This window comes from Peromyscus californicus, unplaced genomic scaffold, assembly GCF_007827085.1.
Source record: "Peromyscus californicus insignis strain IS unplaced genomic scaffold, ASM782708v3 Scaffold_10__1_contigs__length_136768540, whole genome shotgun sequence".
NCBI classification, from domain to species: Eukaryota; Metazoa; Chordata; class Mammalia; order Rodentia; family Cricetidae; genus Peromyscus; species Peromyscus californicus.
Window position 1 is genome coordinate 75,840,220 of NW_026294391.1, and position 18,630 is coordinate 75,858,849.

An 18,630-nucleotide genomic window follows, 5' to 3' on the forward strand; every position below is an offset into this window, starting at 1 on the left:
ACCCTCCAGCACTTAATGGTAAAATGTAATTACTAAAGACACAACATACTTAAGTCATAGAACATACAGAAATTTACCTGGAACTCACCTTGAAGTTTCATCCCTACTGGATAATTTTCATAGTGCTAAAAAGTTCTATGAATGCTACCAGAGGAGGAAAGTTATCACTTTTTATTGGATTTAATTGACAGTATCAGGTATGGATAACAACTCCTGGAGTAAGCCTTAAATCCAATAAAAAATGTTACTAGTTACACCCACAATATTCATGACACTATTGTACCAACTGGCATATCTTGTCAGGTAGGTCATTATTGTAGCTTGCAGGATTCACACCTAGATAAAATTAGACAGGTCATTTTTTATACTTTTTTGTAAACATTGCTTTGCTATCTGTTGGATGTTCTATTTCTTCTTTCCCAATCTCAGGATTTGCTATGATTTTGATCTGCCCTGCTTTCTTCATTGCTCCCTCTCTGTCTCTTGGCACCACTACAATGATTCATGAAAAATGCAGTTTGGTTGAAAATCAGTTGAAAGACCTCCAATCAATTAAAAATTTCATAATTATATTTAGTATTTAGATTCTTCCCTGAGCTAAAATACTGGCAAGTCATGCTACTTATAATGCAATGACTCAAGCCTTTTTGATAGGAATAGATTGCTAACAACCTAAATTTCAAAGCTTGTAGAAAGACATTCTCAGACCTAGTAATAAAAATACTGCAGTGAAAAAAAGAATCCTAGCCATGTGAAATGAAAACAATGTGAGGATTGGGACTCTTTTAACAAGCTCCCCAGGTTGATTCAAGGACAGGGTCAGTTTTGAGAACTACTATTTTATAGTCATTCTCCAGAAACCCTATCATGGTCTTCATAAATTTCCAAACTGAAGGATGCCTTTGAGGGACTGTTATAAAGAAAGCTTTACACAGTGGGCCCTTGCTCATTTGTGGTTTAGAGTTGAACTAGTTAATCAACTCTCTTACATGTAGCTTAAAGATGCACCTTGTCTGCCAAGTGGTCTACAAGCAGGGAAAGAGGAAAGAAAAGAAATGCCATATTGAGAAGTGCACCATCTGTATACACACTTTGTTCCCCATCACAGGTGCAGTTCACAGAAACAGTCGTTTTCCATTTTCGGATAGTTAACTCTCTTTCTATGTTGAACACTGATAGAGATACAATGAAAATGAACATTGTATATAGAAATAATTCACAAGAAAAAAAAGGAATCTTGTAACAATATCAAGAGAGTGTGCAGAACGATTCAGAAAACAAAAGTGTTATTTGCATCTGAGACTAAAGTCAAGACAAAAATTGAATGTGATAAAGAAAAAAACTGCAAAATATATTTTATGCAATTAATGTAAAACTCATTCTAAAGTGTGCTTAGTCATCTTTTAAAATATTTTGCTATTAAGCCGGGCGGTGGTGGCGCACGCCTTTAATCCCAGCACTCGGGAGGCAGAGCCAGGCGGATCTCTGTGAGTTCGAGGCCAGCCTGGTCTCTAAAGTGAGTTCCAGGAAAGGCGCAAAGCTACACAGAGAAACCCTGTCTCGAAAAAAACCAAAAAAAAATATTTTGCTATTGAGGAATATAAAAATTATCTAAATTTTAATCATGATGGTTAACTAGGAATTTTCAACTGTCATATCTCCACAGAAACTTGAAGTGAGATAACACTCTCGATGGACAAGAATGACTTTTTGGAGGTTCAGGAGTCAAGAAAAGAAGTTACAGTGGGTATTCTTGGCAAAACATGTAATATTAAGGGTGTGGGGTACAACTTCATTTTACCTGTGACAAACTTCACCAAAGGTGGCAAAACTCTGTGCCATCAGAGATACCACTCCTCTCCTATGCCATATTCAAGATTTCTCACAAAGGGGAAAACAAGTGTCATGAATACTAGGTTATCACCAACCATGCAGGGCACTACTACTCATAAGTTTCATTTCTCAATCAACAAAAATCACCAAGGCTGATATCATCATACCTAAATGGGGATGCTAATAATAGTCAAGTGCATAGTAGCAGGAATTTTGATTTAGAACTCAACCTAATCAACGATCATCCTATTTCTCAAAGAGTGTCATGAGCTATTGGTATGTTTTTCCTCTGAGCTATTTCCCCAATTACCCACAAGCAACACCAATACTCCCCATGCCTCACTCTCTGCTTTGTGTGACCATTTCCCGTGTATATTTGCATGGATGTTAAGGGAAAGCCAGACAGTGAGAGAGACAGAGGTGGAAGAGAAGAAAAGGGGGGTAGAGGAAGGGAGGGAGAGAGAGAAATGGGAGGAATATGTGTGGATGTGGATGTATATAACACACATGCCACAACACACATAAGGAAGTTAGAGAACAGAAGTTTTTTCTGTCCTTCCACTGTGTGTGTCTCTCCCATGGAGCTCAGGTTATAAGGCTTGACAAGTACCTTTACCCACTTAGGCATCTAACCTTCCCAAACTTACTTTTGTGGCACCATCTTGGGGTAAAAAATGAAAGACTATTAGTCCCACCCTGATTTTGAAATACTGAGAGGGAGTAAACAATCCTAGGAATTCTCTCCTAGAAGAGAGAGGTACAGAGCAAGATAATATACTGTAAGTGATTTAACACAAACTCAAAACATCTATGCAGGCTAATGAGTTTTTCTTGTTCGTTTGTCTCTTGTTGATAGTTTTGTCTTTTTGATAGTTTTGTCTTTTTGATCTCTATAGTAGTAACTAAAGATGAGAATATACTTTTTTTTCAGATGTGAAGACAATCATCAAAGACTTCAAGGAACATAAAAAACCCAATGATATAACTCTGTCAAATGAATGTGGTAATATTCTAGTTGTTGATTTCAAAGAACTAGAGGTGGAGAAATAACACAGAACAAGTGTTTTGAAGTCGTTTAATGAGTTATAAGGGAGGACAGACAACTCAAAATAATCAGGAAATCAATATATGGACAAATAGAAAGCCCAAGACAATAGATCATAAAATAGAAATAAATAGAACTAGGAGACAGAGAATATTGAAAAAGAAAGAGGAAAACTGTAGTACAAATCATTACTGGCAGACTTGATCAAATAGAATAATTTAAAGCAAGTCATTTGGAATTATCCAGTCATAGAAGAAAGAAACAATAACAACAAAAATAACAAAAAAAAAAACCAAAACAAAAAACAGAAGACAACATAAGCATTCTAAGCAATTTATGATACTCAATGAAGAAACTAACACGTGGAGCCGGAGAGAAGGCGCAGCAATTAAGAGTGCTTTCTGTACTTGTATAAGGTCTGGGTTAGGTTTCCAGTGCCCATACCATGGCTTACAATCAACTATACCTCTAGTTCAAAGGAATCCAACAACTTCTACAGATTGCTTCATTCTCCACGCATCACATGTGATACATATATTTCGTGCAGGCACTCATATACATATAAAACAAAAATATTTTTTAAAGAAACAAATATGTAGAATATAGAATTATAAAAATGGAGAGAGAAAGAAAATGTATAAGAAAGCTTCTTTGAAATATTTTATTTTTTTAATGTACATTGGCATGAGGGTTTGGAATTGGAATTACAGGCAGTTATGAGCTTCTATATGGGTACTGGAAACTGAACCCAGGTCTTCTGAAAGAGTAACCAGTGCTCTTAAACCTTGATCCATCTCTCCAGCTCTGAGAAAGCTTCTTATTTTTATTATTATTTTTCATTAATTTTACATACTAACCACAGTTTCCCCTCCCTCCTCTTCTCCCATTCCATCCCCCCACCTCCCATCTACTCCCCAGCTCCCATCCATTAGTCCACCATCTCACTTCAGAAAGAGAAAGGCCTCCCATGGGAGTCAGCAAAGGGAGAAAGCTTCTTTAAAGACATACTGTTTAAAACTTCCTAATAGTGGGGAAATATGGAAACACAGGGTTCTGGAGCATAAAAGTCTGCAAAAAATATTCACCTAAAAACAAACTAATCAAACTTTCAAAATATAATAGCAAAAAACACACTGAAACCATGAAATAGATAAGAGATTTATCCTATACTAGAGAGCATATACAATTCTATCATTGAGTTTCCCATAAGGTTATGAGAGTCTATCTTATACATGTACAGAGTGCTGGGGAAAAGCAAACAAACTCCTAGTATTCTTTGAGTCTGTTTACCCTATATGCTTTTGTACTTGCTGGAGAAGGTCAGTCATTAGGGGTCAACTTTGAGGTTCTCTAGCTGAGTCTTATTTCCTTTTTATATTTGGATTTTTGTCTGTGGATGGTATAATTAGCCATATCATGCTCAAGTAAGCTCTACTATGAGGGACTACACCCACAAACTACACCAAGATTCCATAAGGCTACTGAGGCCAGATAATGTATAACAACAGGATCATATTTCTTAAAAGGTAGTCCAAAGAGACCACTGTATAAAACTATGAACATGAAACCCAAATTAGACTTTGGAAATATGGAGGCCATGGAATGTACATTAAGGAAACTGTATATATGGAAGTGAGTAGCCCAAGAAAGAGGTAACATGTGCTATAGGCAGAAGAAATAGAGGAATAGGACTACTTAATGCTACTGGAGACAAATGATTTTATGATGCATGCCAGAGGGTGGAAATGGAGCTTCAAGCTTGATGTTTATCCTGCTATGTTTTCAGTTTTGTTTTGGTGTAGTCTTTCCTTGTCCCCATTCCTACTGTTTGGAGTGGGAATATTTGTGTGTGTGTGTGTGTGTGTGTGTGTGTGTGTGTGTGTGTGTGTGTGTGTGTGTGTTTGTGTATGTGTGTATGTGTGTATATGTAACTTTTTTGTTTTAATTGCACAGAGACTACAGTTAGAAGATTGGTTTAAGTCTGAGAAAAAAAGAAAAAAGATACTTAGAGTTTGGCATTTTCACGTATCTTGGGACTATTAGAGAGTATAGGGAGTTTTAGAATTGGAACAAATGTGGTTTACATCATCAAATGTCCATAAACGTATGGGGACTAAGAGGGGAATGTAATTTGAATGTTAAGTGCCTTCATATGCTCACGAGTTTGAACACTTGATCTCTTGATGTCGGTAGTGTTTTAGAATATTGTGGACAGTTTTGGAAAGAGAGTCTTGCTGGAGGAGCTGGGCCACTAGAGGTTATCCCCTGCTCCTGTCCCTGCTTTGACTCTTCACTGTGGATACTGTGTGATGAGTCACCTCACACTCAAGCCACTCTGCAACCACCAAAATGATAGACTTTTACCCATGAACTATAGAACAAAACAAGTATTTCTCCTCTTCAGTTGTGTCCCATTAGATATTTATTTGGTAACAGCAATAAGAAAAGCTACTAATACAACAGCTAAACACTAATAACTTACCTAGAAAAAAATGTCCTTCAGAAATAAAGGCTATAACAAAAACAAAAAACAATTATATATATATATATATATATATATATATATATATATATATGAGTACATCACCACTGGGACTGCTTTACAAAACATGCCAAGCCCTCTTCACACTGAAATGATGAGATACTAATTAGTAACACAAAAACATATGTAAGTATAAACTTCCAAGTAAAGGTAATTATACAGTAAAATTCAGAATACTCTAATTCTGTATCAGTAACTTGTAATTAAATGTAACTTATACTCTTGAAGTTAAAAGACAAAAGTATTAAAAATAACTGCATTACCCAAAACTTTTCGATGACATGAAATATCAAAAACATACATTAATCGAAACCATCAGATTTCAGCTAGTAAAATTCAAACTTATTTCATATTATCAATATTCAAAGTTATTATCACCTTGAACAAGACCATTGGAGACCAAAGATGTTTCTCTCAAGGTTTATGGTGACTATACAGATAAAAATTCTGTATCTTTGCATCTAGGAGACAAACAAAAATAGATTGGAAATGGAATTGAAACTCAAGTACTAAAGAAGAAAAATAATTCAAATCCCAACATGACCATAAGAGAGCAGGAAAGGAAGGGGGAATTATAAATCAGTAATAACAAGTTAATTCTCCCCTTATCAATAATTAAATATACATGGTAAAATTTTCTAATAAGAATACATGATGTTACTGGATGTAAGGAAAAGAATAAAAAATTAATTACATAATAATTCCATCAAACTTACTTCAAGTTTAAGGACACATTTAGGGTGAAAATGAGGGAATAGAGGCAAAGATATCTAATGTAAATGAAAAGGAAAAAAAGCATGAGTTACTTATACCAAGGAATGAAAAGAGTTCCTATTAAAAAATTTAGGAGACAGGAGAGATAGTGGAGTAGCTAATGGTGCTTGTTGTTCTTACAGAGAACCTGGGTTCAATTCCCAGTACCAACATGATATCTCCTAAGTATCTATGACTCCATTTCCAAAGGACCTGACCTCATCTGATGTCTGTAGAAATCATAGATGCCCGTGGAACATACTAAGAAAAGACACACATAAAATAAAAAAGAATAAATCTGATAAAAATTTATAAAAAGACAAAATGTCACTATATCATGAAAGAATAGTCAATTAATAAAGAGGATAGAATAGTCAATTAATAAAGAGCATATGAACATTACAAATATATCTTCATCCAACATTAGAGCAACTAAATGTACATTGATACAGAAGATCAAAATTGATAAATAGATCATAATTTAATATTGTTAATGATAAGAATGTCCATATTCAACAGGAAAACATCACTTATTCATTCCAAAAATCAGTAAGAAAACATTAGAATTAAGCAATACTTTAAATGAAGGTGTTTAAGAGCTATATGCAGAACATTTGACCCTACAACAAGAGAATAATCATTCATCTCAGACTCACATGTAGCATCTATACATTTTTATGAAATGCAATATGACTAAAATCATATGAAGTATTTTTCCAACCCAATATGAAACAAGGAATTAATACAGAAGTTGAAAGCTTCATAAATCCTTGAAAAGAGTATAATATATGTGGGGTGTTTACCCACCAACCCCACAGCTCCCCAGAGTTTTCTTGAGTGTGAGCAGCAGGAAATATTAGATATAAGGATTTATAGTGGAGAATCTTGTGGAGATAAACAGATAGAAAATGAAGGATAGCCTTGAGTGGGCCTGGAACCTTTTCCAATGGGCCCCGACTGTCTCTGCCCCAGGGTTTTTATAGAGATGCCAAGGGGTGGAGCAAATGACCTCCTCCCCCAGCACAGCCAAGTGCAGACCATCTCAGACACCTGCACTCAGGCCCGTGGTCCTAATCATCCTCTATGGGGACCTGCTGGGTAAAGCAAGGAGGAACCCGAGAACGGGCTCCCACAGGTCCCCCTTTCTTAATATATAAAAAATAACTTAATGGCTTACAGCAATCTCCATAGCTGTTACACCTCCCAGTATGGGAGTAAAGGATGATAAAGATGGCATTTCTCTTTTGAATTAGGTCCAAGGTGACTACAGCAGTCTTAGCTGCCTCAAGCCCTTTCTAGACCAAAAACTCTTAAGGTGACTACAAACTTAAAGAATCCCTTAGCTTCATCATTACCATTAACAGGTTAACATAAATATCGCTATACATAGTCACAATTCTCCCAAGCTTACAACACAAAGCAAACTCTTAACAGAACCATTTGAATTAGCATATATGGTGCTATACATAGTTAACAATTTTCTCCGTCTTACAACTTTAACTCTTAATCATTTGAATTTTCTTGCTAAAAGAACATAGGAAAAACTTCGATGTATTTACATCAAACTTAAATATTTCCTTAACTCCACAAAACCAGGGTGAATTAATACCAATAGGTTTCTACAAACATAATTCAATCTCATAACTCCTCCTTTTCTTTATAATTTTTTAAACAAAATCTCAAACCTAGTTAGAGGAACCCAAACTTATACAATTTCTACAAACCCATATGGAAAAGCAATATTTTCAATCTAACCATTAACCCTTTGAAAACTTTTAGCAAAACATCCAAAAGCAGTTTCTTAATAAAACTCTTCCCACACTTTAAAAGTAGACTCTTAGTATACCCCATTTGCATTTCTTACTAAAAAAACATGACATTAATCCACTCAAAGAAAGTATTTTTTAAATTAAATAGACTAAGAAATATTAACTCTCCCTTTTATAATTTTTTAAGCAAAATCTCAAGCCTAGTTATAAAACCCAAACTTCTGTTTAAACAGTTCCATTTGTAACACAAAACCAGTTCCATAAGTAATTTCATTTTTACATAAACAGTTCCACAAAACAATTCATGAATCACCAGTTAATAAAGCATATAAGCATACACAAAACTGCATCTTTAGTCTAGGTAGAAACAATAAATTTCTTCATTTAAACAGTTCCATTTTTAACCCAATTCCAGAAAACAGTTCCTAGGTCATTACTATAAGTAAACTCAAACTTGTCCCATTGCAATGAAATCTCTATTGTTCATTTCATTTCTTAAGTCCCAAAATTCAAATGATAAATTCTGGTACGAGCCTTCCAAATTTGAAGAAATCCATAGCCAAAATCTTTTTGTAGTTTTATCTCATTATTTTAAGTTCAAAAAGTTCAAAAAAGTAAGTTCTGGTATCAGGCTTTCACTTCCAAATATGAAGAGATGTTTTACAACCAAAACTTTTTGCAGTTAATAATTTTAGTTCAAACAAGCGTCTCTGCAACTTTTATTCTCAAGCCATAGACCTTTTTAGTTATAGTGATATTTTAAACTACACCGTTTTTGCTGTTAGCTCAGGTTTTTCTGTGTTGCGTTGATTTTCCATGGATCTCAAGCTGCGCATGCCTTATGCTGGTTCTGGCGTCCACCATTCTTAGCTTCTTAGCAGCTTCTGGAGCTTTTGAAACCATTCAGACTGCCTACTTTGCAGTCTACTAGGACACTAACTTCTGTGTCTCAGATTCTTTCAACCATATACTTTAAGAATAGACTCACACTCAACATTTACATTTTTTTTACAAACTCACATATAACATATTTTGCCTTGCAAAGCATTTAGACTCACATTCAACATTTATACTTTTTTACAAACACACATATAACATTAACATCTACTTATTTAATACTCCTTAAGGAAACTATAGAAGTACTTTAGCAAATATATTTCTTATTTACTTCTTATATACTTATATTCATTCGATCTTCTTATTTCTTATTTAAACTTACATTTACAACTAGCATCTTTACTTCTTACAAACTCACTACTACATGTCTTAAGACTGACTACCTTAGATACTTCTTGCAAGCTTATATTCTTAAAGGAACTCTATAGATCTATTTTACAAACTTATATAGGGCCACCATTAACATATATTTAACTTAGCAAACACCTAAAGATTTCTTAACAGAGATCTAACAAGACAGAATTTTTACAAACTCACATATCTTATTTTCATCTTTTTCTACTTCTTATTAATTATCATCACTATCTCTATTAGAAAGATTCTCTTAATTAGACAGGAAGTACGTACATCATTTCTAAATTTTAGATTTTATAGTCAACTTTGCTATAAAACACGGGGATTTAGTGAGTGTTGTCATTATAGAGTTGTGATATGCCATTCCATAACCGGCAGAGATGCACTGTCAGCGGTAAACGGTTATTAACTAGAGGCTGTCCCTTCACCCAGATTCATAGTAGCTCCCCTAAGTGCTTCAATTCAGACAAACATTTCTATTACAGCAGTACTTTTGGTTCGTTCTACCGAAAAACTTCACGCTGAGGGTGAAATTACCGTATTTAGCTGCTGTAAAGCTCTTCACCAAATACTGCACAGCTATTAGGTGATATGAAGTATTTTTCTAAAGGAGCTAGTAAAGCCAAAAGTGGCACAGCTCTGAACTCTATTTCCTCACTGTTTGCATTAACCAGTGACAAAACCTCAGAAACACTAATCAAGCCACTTTCATTCTGGCTCCTTTATAGGGACGTCATTGGAGCTGACCCTTCCTTAGTTCCACGCTCCTTACCAAATGCTCTGGTAAACACCAAGCTTCTTTCTCCTCTTGTGAAAAAACACAAACATGTCCTGGACCACATATTAAAACAGGATCAGGACCCTTCCATAATCCCGAGCAAGGATCTTTCCATTTCACTTGAGCAAAAGTCGCTTGGATGCCACTGTGCCAAAATCTATCTGCGACAGACTGTTCATAGACATCCACATTCAAAAAGTTCAGAACAAAAAAAGAGCATGATTTAATGCATTATGTGGAGATTGAGGGTAAATTTCTTCCTTTTATTTTTTGAAGTTGTATTTTAAGACTGCTAGGAGCCCTATCCACAATACCTTTTCCCTGGGGATTATAAGGAATACCTGTTTTATGTACGATTTCCCATTGGGTACAAAATAGTTGAAATGCCTTACTACTATATCCAGAACCATTATCATTTTTAATAATTTTTGGTATACCCATATATGAAAAACACTTCAAGCAGTACATAATTACATGTTTTGTACCTTCCCCAGGTTGTGCACTAGCCATTAAAAATCCTGAATAAGTGTCAATGGTCACATGTACATATGTTAATTTGCCAAATTCTGCAATATGCGTAACATCCATTTGCCATAGATGATTGGGAAGAAGACCTCGAGGGTTTACCCCTAAGTGAGATACAGGAAAATATTTTGGACATACCCTACAACGTTTAACTATTTGATGAGCTGCTCTTTGGTAAGATTGAATTGCTTTCTTAAGCTTTTGCTATTTTGATGAAGAGCATGTGACTGTTGAGCCATTTCCACTTGGGATAATGCTACTATCTTTGTTAACTTATCAGCCATTGCATTACCCTCAGCTAATGGACCAGGAAGATTGGAGTGAGCTCTAATACGGCCCCATAAAGCATGGCAGCTTTCTTTTGTGAATAGCATCTTGAATTTGTTAAAACAATTTGACTTGATTGTTGTAAGTTCCAATATTTTCACCAAAACTGTTACTATTCAAAGGAGTCAAAAACATAGATGTTCTTTCATGAAACGTATCCTTCATTAGCTAACTTTGAGAAAAAGCATTTTCAGGATTTAGTATTTTCACCTCATTAGCTTTAACTCCTGATGTTATTAGCAGCTGTGATATTTAGCATTGATTTCTTATAAGAAACATTCAGGTGAAGCAACTCTTTTGTAAGACAGCTAGATTTTCTGAAGTTTGTTTCCCATCTATAAAGCAGTCATTTCTTTTTTGCATACCTGTTTCCTTGTCTCCTTATTAGATTTGCAAAGGAATTACTCATTGCAGGCTGTTCGTTCAAGGCAAAGAACTTTTTTAATTTCAACATAAGTTTCTTCATATCTAAGACAACGTTCAGTGTATAAACTGCTTTCCCTTGTTTTAAGGATTTTAAAGTGGCTTGTTTGCTCTTATAGGTAGCTTTTTTGTCATACAACTACTATAAAAACTTTGCACAGCTATTAGGGTAAATAAGGCATTTTACTAAAGGAGCCCCAAACCACAAAGCACCCTAGTTTCGTATCCTTACAATTTTTCATTGGAACTGACACTTAAACTCTTAGATGATTTTCCTCCTTATTCTTTTAAAAGCTGTATTTTAAGTTTACCATGAACGCATTTTCGAGCGGACAAAACTGTTTCAGGGCAATGTCGCCATCTTTAGCGGAAAAACTACCTTTCCAAGAATGCATTTCCCTTATATCAGTCCATAATAATATCAGTCCCTTATATCATTTCCCTTATCAGTCATTTCCCATAGTTCTTTTGGGGTCTGAGAGTCAACTTCTAAGTTCTTGTTTACAGACTTGCCCGGGAGGTTTGAACAAAGTTTTTTGCTTTTTCAACGGGAGATTTGAACAAGCATTTTACATTTTCAGCTATGGCACATTGGGAGATTTCTATTCTCTCCTCAGCTGGCTTTAACAGGTGTCTCTCCTTCATTTGACACTGGCCCCCAGATCAGAACTGCACCTGCCTCGTTAGCACACATTGAGGTGGGTATTTCTGATAGCAACTTTCCTCGGGGCTTGTGTTTGCCTTAGCCAGTCAGTGAAAAACAAGATCATTTACAACAGCTTTTCCATAGCTCTTTTAGAGAGATTTTCTCCCATGGATTTTATTCTCATTTTGCTTATTCCTTTTCCCCCACATGCAGAGCTTCAGGTATCTGTCTGCAGCTCTGTACCTCTGCTAGCTGCCTTTGGAGGTAGGGGCTTTTTTCTCCCCCCAAATCTGCCTCAAATTCTAGCAGCTTTTTCATGTCATATATTTTCTGGGGAGGAATATGTCCCTTCTGTTTCTTCAGAGTCTTTCTCCCTGACAGTACCCAGTTTGGTCTCAATTTATCCCCTCTACCCCAGAAACGTTTCCCAATGACACAGTGACAGCGTTTTTGCTTCTGAAGGTAGGGGCTTTAGTCTATTTCTGTTTTTCGGGGTCTGAGGTTTGTGTTCAGACTGAAAATCTAACAAGGGAAGGTTTTGCCATTTCTAAACTCCCATTAGGACAAGTGTTTTGCTTCATCATGCCTTCACCTGGCCCAGTCCCCCAGTGGGTTTCATTTGCTTGTCTGGGTGCTCAAGGACAGAGCTTATGCCAGAGGCCATCACCCTTCAGGGCTACACTCCCTCATCTCAGGGAGTCAGTTGAAACAAAGCTTTTCTCAAAGAGGTGCATTCTCTGACTGAAGAGAAAGCTTTACTCCTGGATAGTTCTGTTCTGCCCTGGCTGGGCTCTTTCCCCAGACAGTGTTCTGACTCAGCAGCACAACTGCTTCAGACACAGTTCAGCTTTACTGTTTTCCCAGAAAGGTCCTTACTCTGATAGAAAAGCTTTTTCTCAGATTTCTTTTTGCAGCTGTGGACCTATCAGCCCGGGACTTGTAGGAAAGTGGACAACTGTGCTGTTCCCACTGGCTTTAGCTTTGTTCATTGGCAATCTTCCCCTGGGTCCTGCACCTTCCTGCCTCAGCTGTGTGCTCCAGGAAGTTTGCAACTGTAGGAACCCTCGTATCCCTGCACTGGCCAGTCGCCTCTGGGTTTTTGGTCAAAAGCGAGAATACAATGCTAACAGTTTGCATTGCTTCAGGGGATCTTTGCATTAGGATGATTAGGAGCACCTTTTCATTCTGAAACCCTCACTCAGAAACAAAACCCTTGATGCCTAAGCTTGGCTGTAACTGAAAAGCTTGGCTTTTTTACTTTTCTCAGGTAAAGTTTCCTGCCCTTTTGGGCTCTCTGTAGCTCTTTACCCACTCTCTCCCAAGCGTTTCCCTCAGGGAACTTTGACCCACTGCCTTTCACTAGCTTGAGACAGAGCTTAGAGAGGTTTTTAGGAACTTGTCCCTGCCTCCTGCATTGCAGGGAGGATTTTTAAAGCTTGAAAGAGAACTTAGAGAGGTTTTGCCTCTTAGAGGTTTCTTAAGAAGTTTGCATGAGTTGGCTGCTTGAAACCTGGGGCTTATACAGGGTCATTTGGCTCGGCCTGGGAGGAGGGGATTGGACCTGCCTGGACTGAGTCTACCAGGTTGATCTCAGTCCTCCAGGGAGGCTTTGCCCTGGAGGAGGTGGGAATGGGGGGTTAGCTGGGGGGAAGGGGAGGGGGGTGGGAGGGGGAGAACAAGGGAATCCGTGGCTGATATGTAGAACTGAATTGTATTGTAAAACAAAATAAAATTAAATTTAAAAAAAACAGTTGTTATTCCTTAGAACTAATCACAGGTGATCCCCATACTAATATCTTTAGGTGATTCTAATTTTTGTCTTTCTGAGAAGAGAGTTCTAAAAGGCTTTAGTTTTTAAGTTTAAGAGAGCTTTTGAGAAAGATTAAGGCTTTTTAGAGTTTTTTTCCCAAATTTTCCAAGAAAAGCTTTTAGTTTAAGAGAAAGATTTTTCCCCCAAGAGAGAAAGACAAACTTTTCCCAAAACTTCCCAACTTTAAACCTATTGGCTTTTTACACCTGCATTTTTGCCTCAGGGAGAAAACACTTTCTCCTGCTGCTTGGACTTAGCATTTCAGCTGTCCCCAATGTCAAAAGCTTCCATAGGAAACTTTTTCTTCCCCATAAGCTCAAAGAAGAGCTTTTTTACAACCCATAAAGCCCAAAGAAAGATTTTTCCCCCAGTTTGCATTCATAGCCCCCAAAGTTAGAAAATTGTAGAGTTTTTCTGTCTAGTTGCCTTATTTTTTCTACACGATCTTACACTTCTAAGTTTTTCCTACACTATATTACTACGCTATACCTTATACTTATTTTTCACAGATAGAAATTGAGAAAGGGATAGAAGATAGAAAATTTTGACAGAAGAGAATTTCGCTGCAGCATCGGACATCCTTCCAGTCCGCTTTCCTTTTCTCTTGAGGATAAAACCCCTGCCCCTATATATATATATATATATATATATATATATATATATATATATATATATATATATATATATATAATCCATAACACTGGCATGCCTTTTCACTGGCAGGGCTGACTCAGCACTTTCACCAAAAACTCTGTAATAAAACTATTATTTTCCTTTATCTTTAGTCCCTATTACTTTGTCTTTAGTCCCTGTTCATTTGTCTTTAGTCCCCCCTTTTTTTAGTTCCCCCTTTTTTCCTTTAGTCCCTTTTTTTTCTTTTTTCTTTAGTTCCCTTTTTTTTCTTTAGTCCCTTTTTCTTTTTTCTTTAGTCCCTGTTCATGGCGCCATTCTGTGAGGCATTTACCCACCAACCCCACAGCTCCCCAGAGTTTTCTTGAGTGTGAGCAGCAGGAAATATGAGATATAAGGATTTATTGTGGAGAATCTTGTGGAGATAAACAGATAGAAAGTAAAGGATAGCCTCAAGAGGGCCTGGAACCTTTTCCAATGGCCCCGACTGTCTCTACCCCAGGGTTTTTATAGAGATGCCAAGGGGTGGAGCAAATGACCTCCTCCCCCAGCACAGCCAAGTGCAGACCATCTCAGACACCTGCACTCAGGCCCGTGGTCCTAATCATCCTCTATGGGGACCTGCTGGGTAACGCCACGAGGAACCCGAGAACCGGCTCCCACAAATATACTTCTTAATGACTATTTTCTGTCAATGAAAAATGTGCATATATATGTATATAGTTCAAGTTTTAAATAAAAGGAAATCATGATATTTGTAACAGCATGGATGAACCTGGTGATCATTACCACCACTCTAATCATTGCCTCTGAGTTTTATTTTAGGTACTTCATGTGCACAGAATGCTATAGAATGTTTTAGGAACTAGAGATTCCTTTCAGTCATAGCGAGATTTTCTAAATACATAGCATTGTTGTTAGGAAGTAAATCAGAGATGTAGTAAAGCTACCCCTTGTAACTGCTACTTTTATGGGAGTGTTCTATTGCTCCTTCTTCTTTGTCTCTACATTTCCCATTCTCTAGTGTCCACTCCTCAACCATCTTCCATAGCATTAAGCATTTTATTTTTTATGTTTTGAAATTAAATTTTTAGCTTCTATGATGACTAAGAGCAGTAGTTTTGAAGTAATTATAACACACTCTGGATCCATATTCATCCCCTCCTTCCTCTTTCCATCCTTTCCTTCTCTCTTTTCCTGCATATTTTATCTTTCTTAATTTCTTCCTCTGTGATCTATTCTTTTATTACCATATCTTTCCTCTCCTTTATTTCTATTTTCCTTAATTTCATAGTTTTCTCTATTTTCTTTCACTTACTCTTATCTCTCTCCTCTTTCTATTTCTTTCTTCTGACCATCTCTCTCTTCTATTGTTTTAATACTGCTATTTTCTTCCCTTTCCTTCATTTTACTTTTCTTAATCATTTTTATTTTCTTTTTTCTCGTTTTCTATGTTTTCACTTTCTTTAGTGTTAAGGAAAATCTAAAGCATGTATATTTAAAATAAAACAGTAAGTCTAAATAATTTGAATTTCTATGAATTGAAATCTTCACCACTCCTAACTCTAAATGCAGCTTTTCATAGTTTTTCCCTAGAAATTAAAAAAAGAAAAGGACAAACTGATTGACTTTTACCTCTTCTTTGTTTCAATTTTTGCTATTGTTTTTCTACCATTAAAAAAATATTTAAGCTTTTGGAAGATATTTTTGAAACTTTGTCGTTTATCACTATCTGCATGATGACACTATGTAACAAAATGTACAAATTTATTATTATGAATCAAACATTAGAATTGATATGGCTTCTCTATTTACTAGCAGACAAACAAACACCTTCCTTTCTTTCAGCCTCAATTTCTTCATTTGTAAAATGAAGATTGATATCTACTGGAAAGATAGCCCTAATGCTTCTCAGCAGGATTGAACTATAGACAGGTTTCCTGAAAGTAGACCCTTAATCTTTGTTCTTTCAATCATTCACTTAGAAAACTCTTATCTGTAAATGCCTATGTCTCATAGTTTGCCATATAAATCTTGCTAAAGGTGCCTTATTAATTTCCTAATCCAAATTTTTTTCTAGAACCTAGGAATCATCTATGAGAAACACACCACATTCTGTCCTCCAAATTTCTGAAGGAGAGTGAAAACCTACTTAACTCTAAGGGTCACTTTATTCCAAGTTACTAAAATAGCTTTTATCATAAATACACAATAATCTTCATGTCCCTTTTGATAGAGTCAAACAGAGATGGCCTATGACTCCAAAACTAATATCCTCTGGTTTTGTTTTGTGTTGTTGTTGATTTTGAGACAGTGTCTCATTATATAACCCTGCAGGGCTTAAAACCTTCTACTTGATACATGGACCTGGTTGACCTCAAGTTTATGATGATCTTCCTGACTGTGCCTCTGGTCTGCCATGCAGCTGTATGCTACCATGCACATCAAATTCTTTTCAAATAGTTCATCTCTGTTCTTAAAAATCCTCTCATTCTTTGTTTCAGGATAACTGAGTTCAATATGATCCATTTCCTGTCTTCTCTATTGAAATTGCATTGAATGAAGTTTTTTGTGCTTGTTTAATTTGTTTTTCATTACAGTTTCTGCTTTGACATTACTTAACCCAGTTGTTGAGAAGGGAAATTGACACAATACAAAACCAACAAAAAAAATCAGCATTTAGTGAAGTGCTTGGTAGGATTAAGTACTCAGTAACTTCCAGTTACTGTTGATTTAATCTGTTTCTCATTGACTGACATTTTTGTTATTGCTGGAAATGTTTTCACTTTATTGCACTAAATTAAAATACTGGTGTTTTTACCCTTTCAAAAGTACACAATGATTTCCATTCTTTTCTAGAATCGTGGTATGTTTGAATTTTAAAATTTAGTTGAAATTTGGGAAGTATATTTCAAATTTCCTATGTTCTCTTCTTATAAGTGAATCCTACAGGGCTGTTCTATAGATGAGTTAAGTAATAGAGACACACAATGTAGATTCAAATGCCTTTCTCAAATATACTTGAATTAGGTCAGATCAAGTTTTATTTGTTTCAAAGTATTGGTATTGAAGGTACGTTTTTCTTGTCTTGGCAGACCAAAAAATATATTTTCTTGCAAAAAATAACACGAACCCACACAAACGTTTCAAAACAGAAAAGACTCCAAAGAATTTGTGCTTAGCAGTCTATACAGGGATTCTGCTGAACACTCAATTTGATAACGAAGGGAAAATGGATTTAGAATAAGATTCATCTGACATTCCCAGATTTGAATTCTACACACAAATCTAGCTGCTTAAAAGTTGTAACAATCCTTCCAGGTTCATTATGTCAATTATCATCTGCTTTTATACAAACTAGACTGTAACTGCATATGCTGAGGAAGATACCTCCATTGTTTAAACTCCACACTCGCTTACAGCTGTCTTTATGGAAATTACTATTGAGAAGTAGTTTATCTCCTTTCTTCCAACACCGGGGCCAATGCCTTGACACAGCTCACAGGCCTTCCTCTAAATTGGGTCAGACATATTAAAGCTGCTCTATTCCAGTAGCTTTCAAATTGGGAAACAATGCACAACCTCCTGGGGAGGTCTAAAAGATATAGACTTCCATACCAATTAAATCAAAATGTCTGCAGTAGAATCCAGGTATTGGGAGTTTATGAATCCTCCCAGATGAATATAATTTGTGTAGAAAACCAATACTCCATTTGATTGGAGACTTGATATGTCATACTTCTTAAATATTTTAAAAAGGTATCACACATACTTATTTAAATTTAAATTAACAAATAGCAGTCAATCCTTAATGAAAGAATTAAACCCCATCTTTAGAAGACTGAGAATGCTTCATAATCAGTCCATTGCTTAAGAAGAAATAGTTTGTCAAAGAAATGATTCTGGAGAGATATCAGAGAAAGAATGCATTTATAACAGCCTTGATGTAGAAAAAATGATTCTGACAAATGTAGAAATGGAGAAAAGATGTTTTTATTTAAGTGGCAAGGGTCTAAGGAATGGTGGTGATACTGAGGTGCATACTGCTAGATAGGATTTTTATACTTATGTGTCCTTAGTGAATCTTATAAATTACTATATAAACCTTTAGTAGTTTCCTGGCAATGAGGACCCAGATATATATATTTTTAGCAAGCACCCTGATGATTCTGCAACCTGACCTTTACCTAAAAGAAAATTGGATATTATATCAATGGGGAAGATATTATTGGAGTTCTCTTTACCATGCCTCCCATTTTCTTTCCTAGACACATAGTATTGGACACATAACCCCTCCA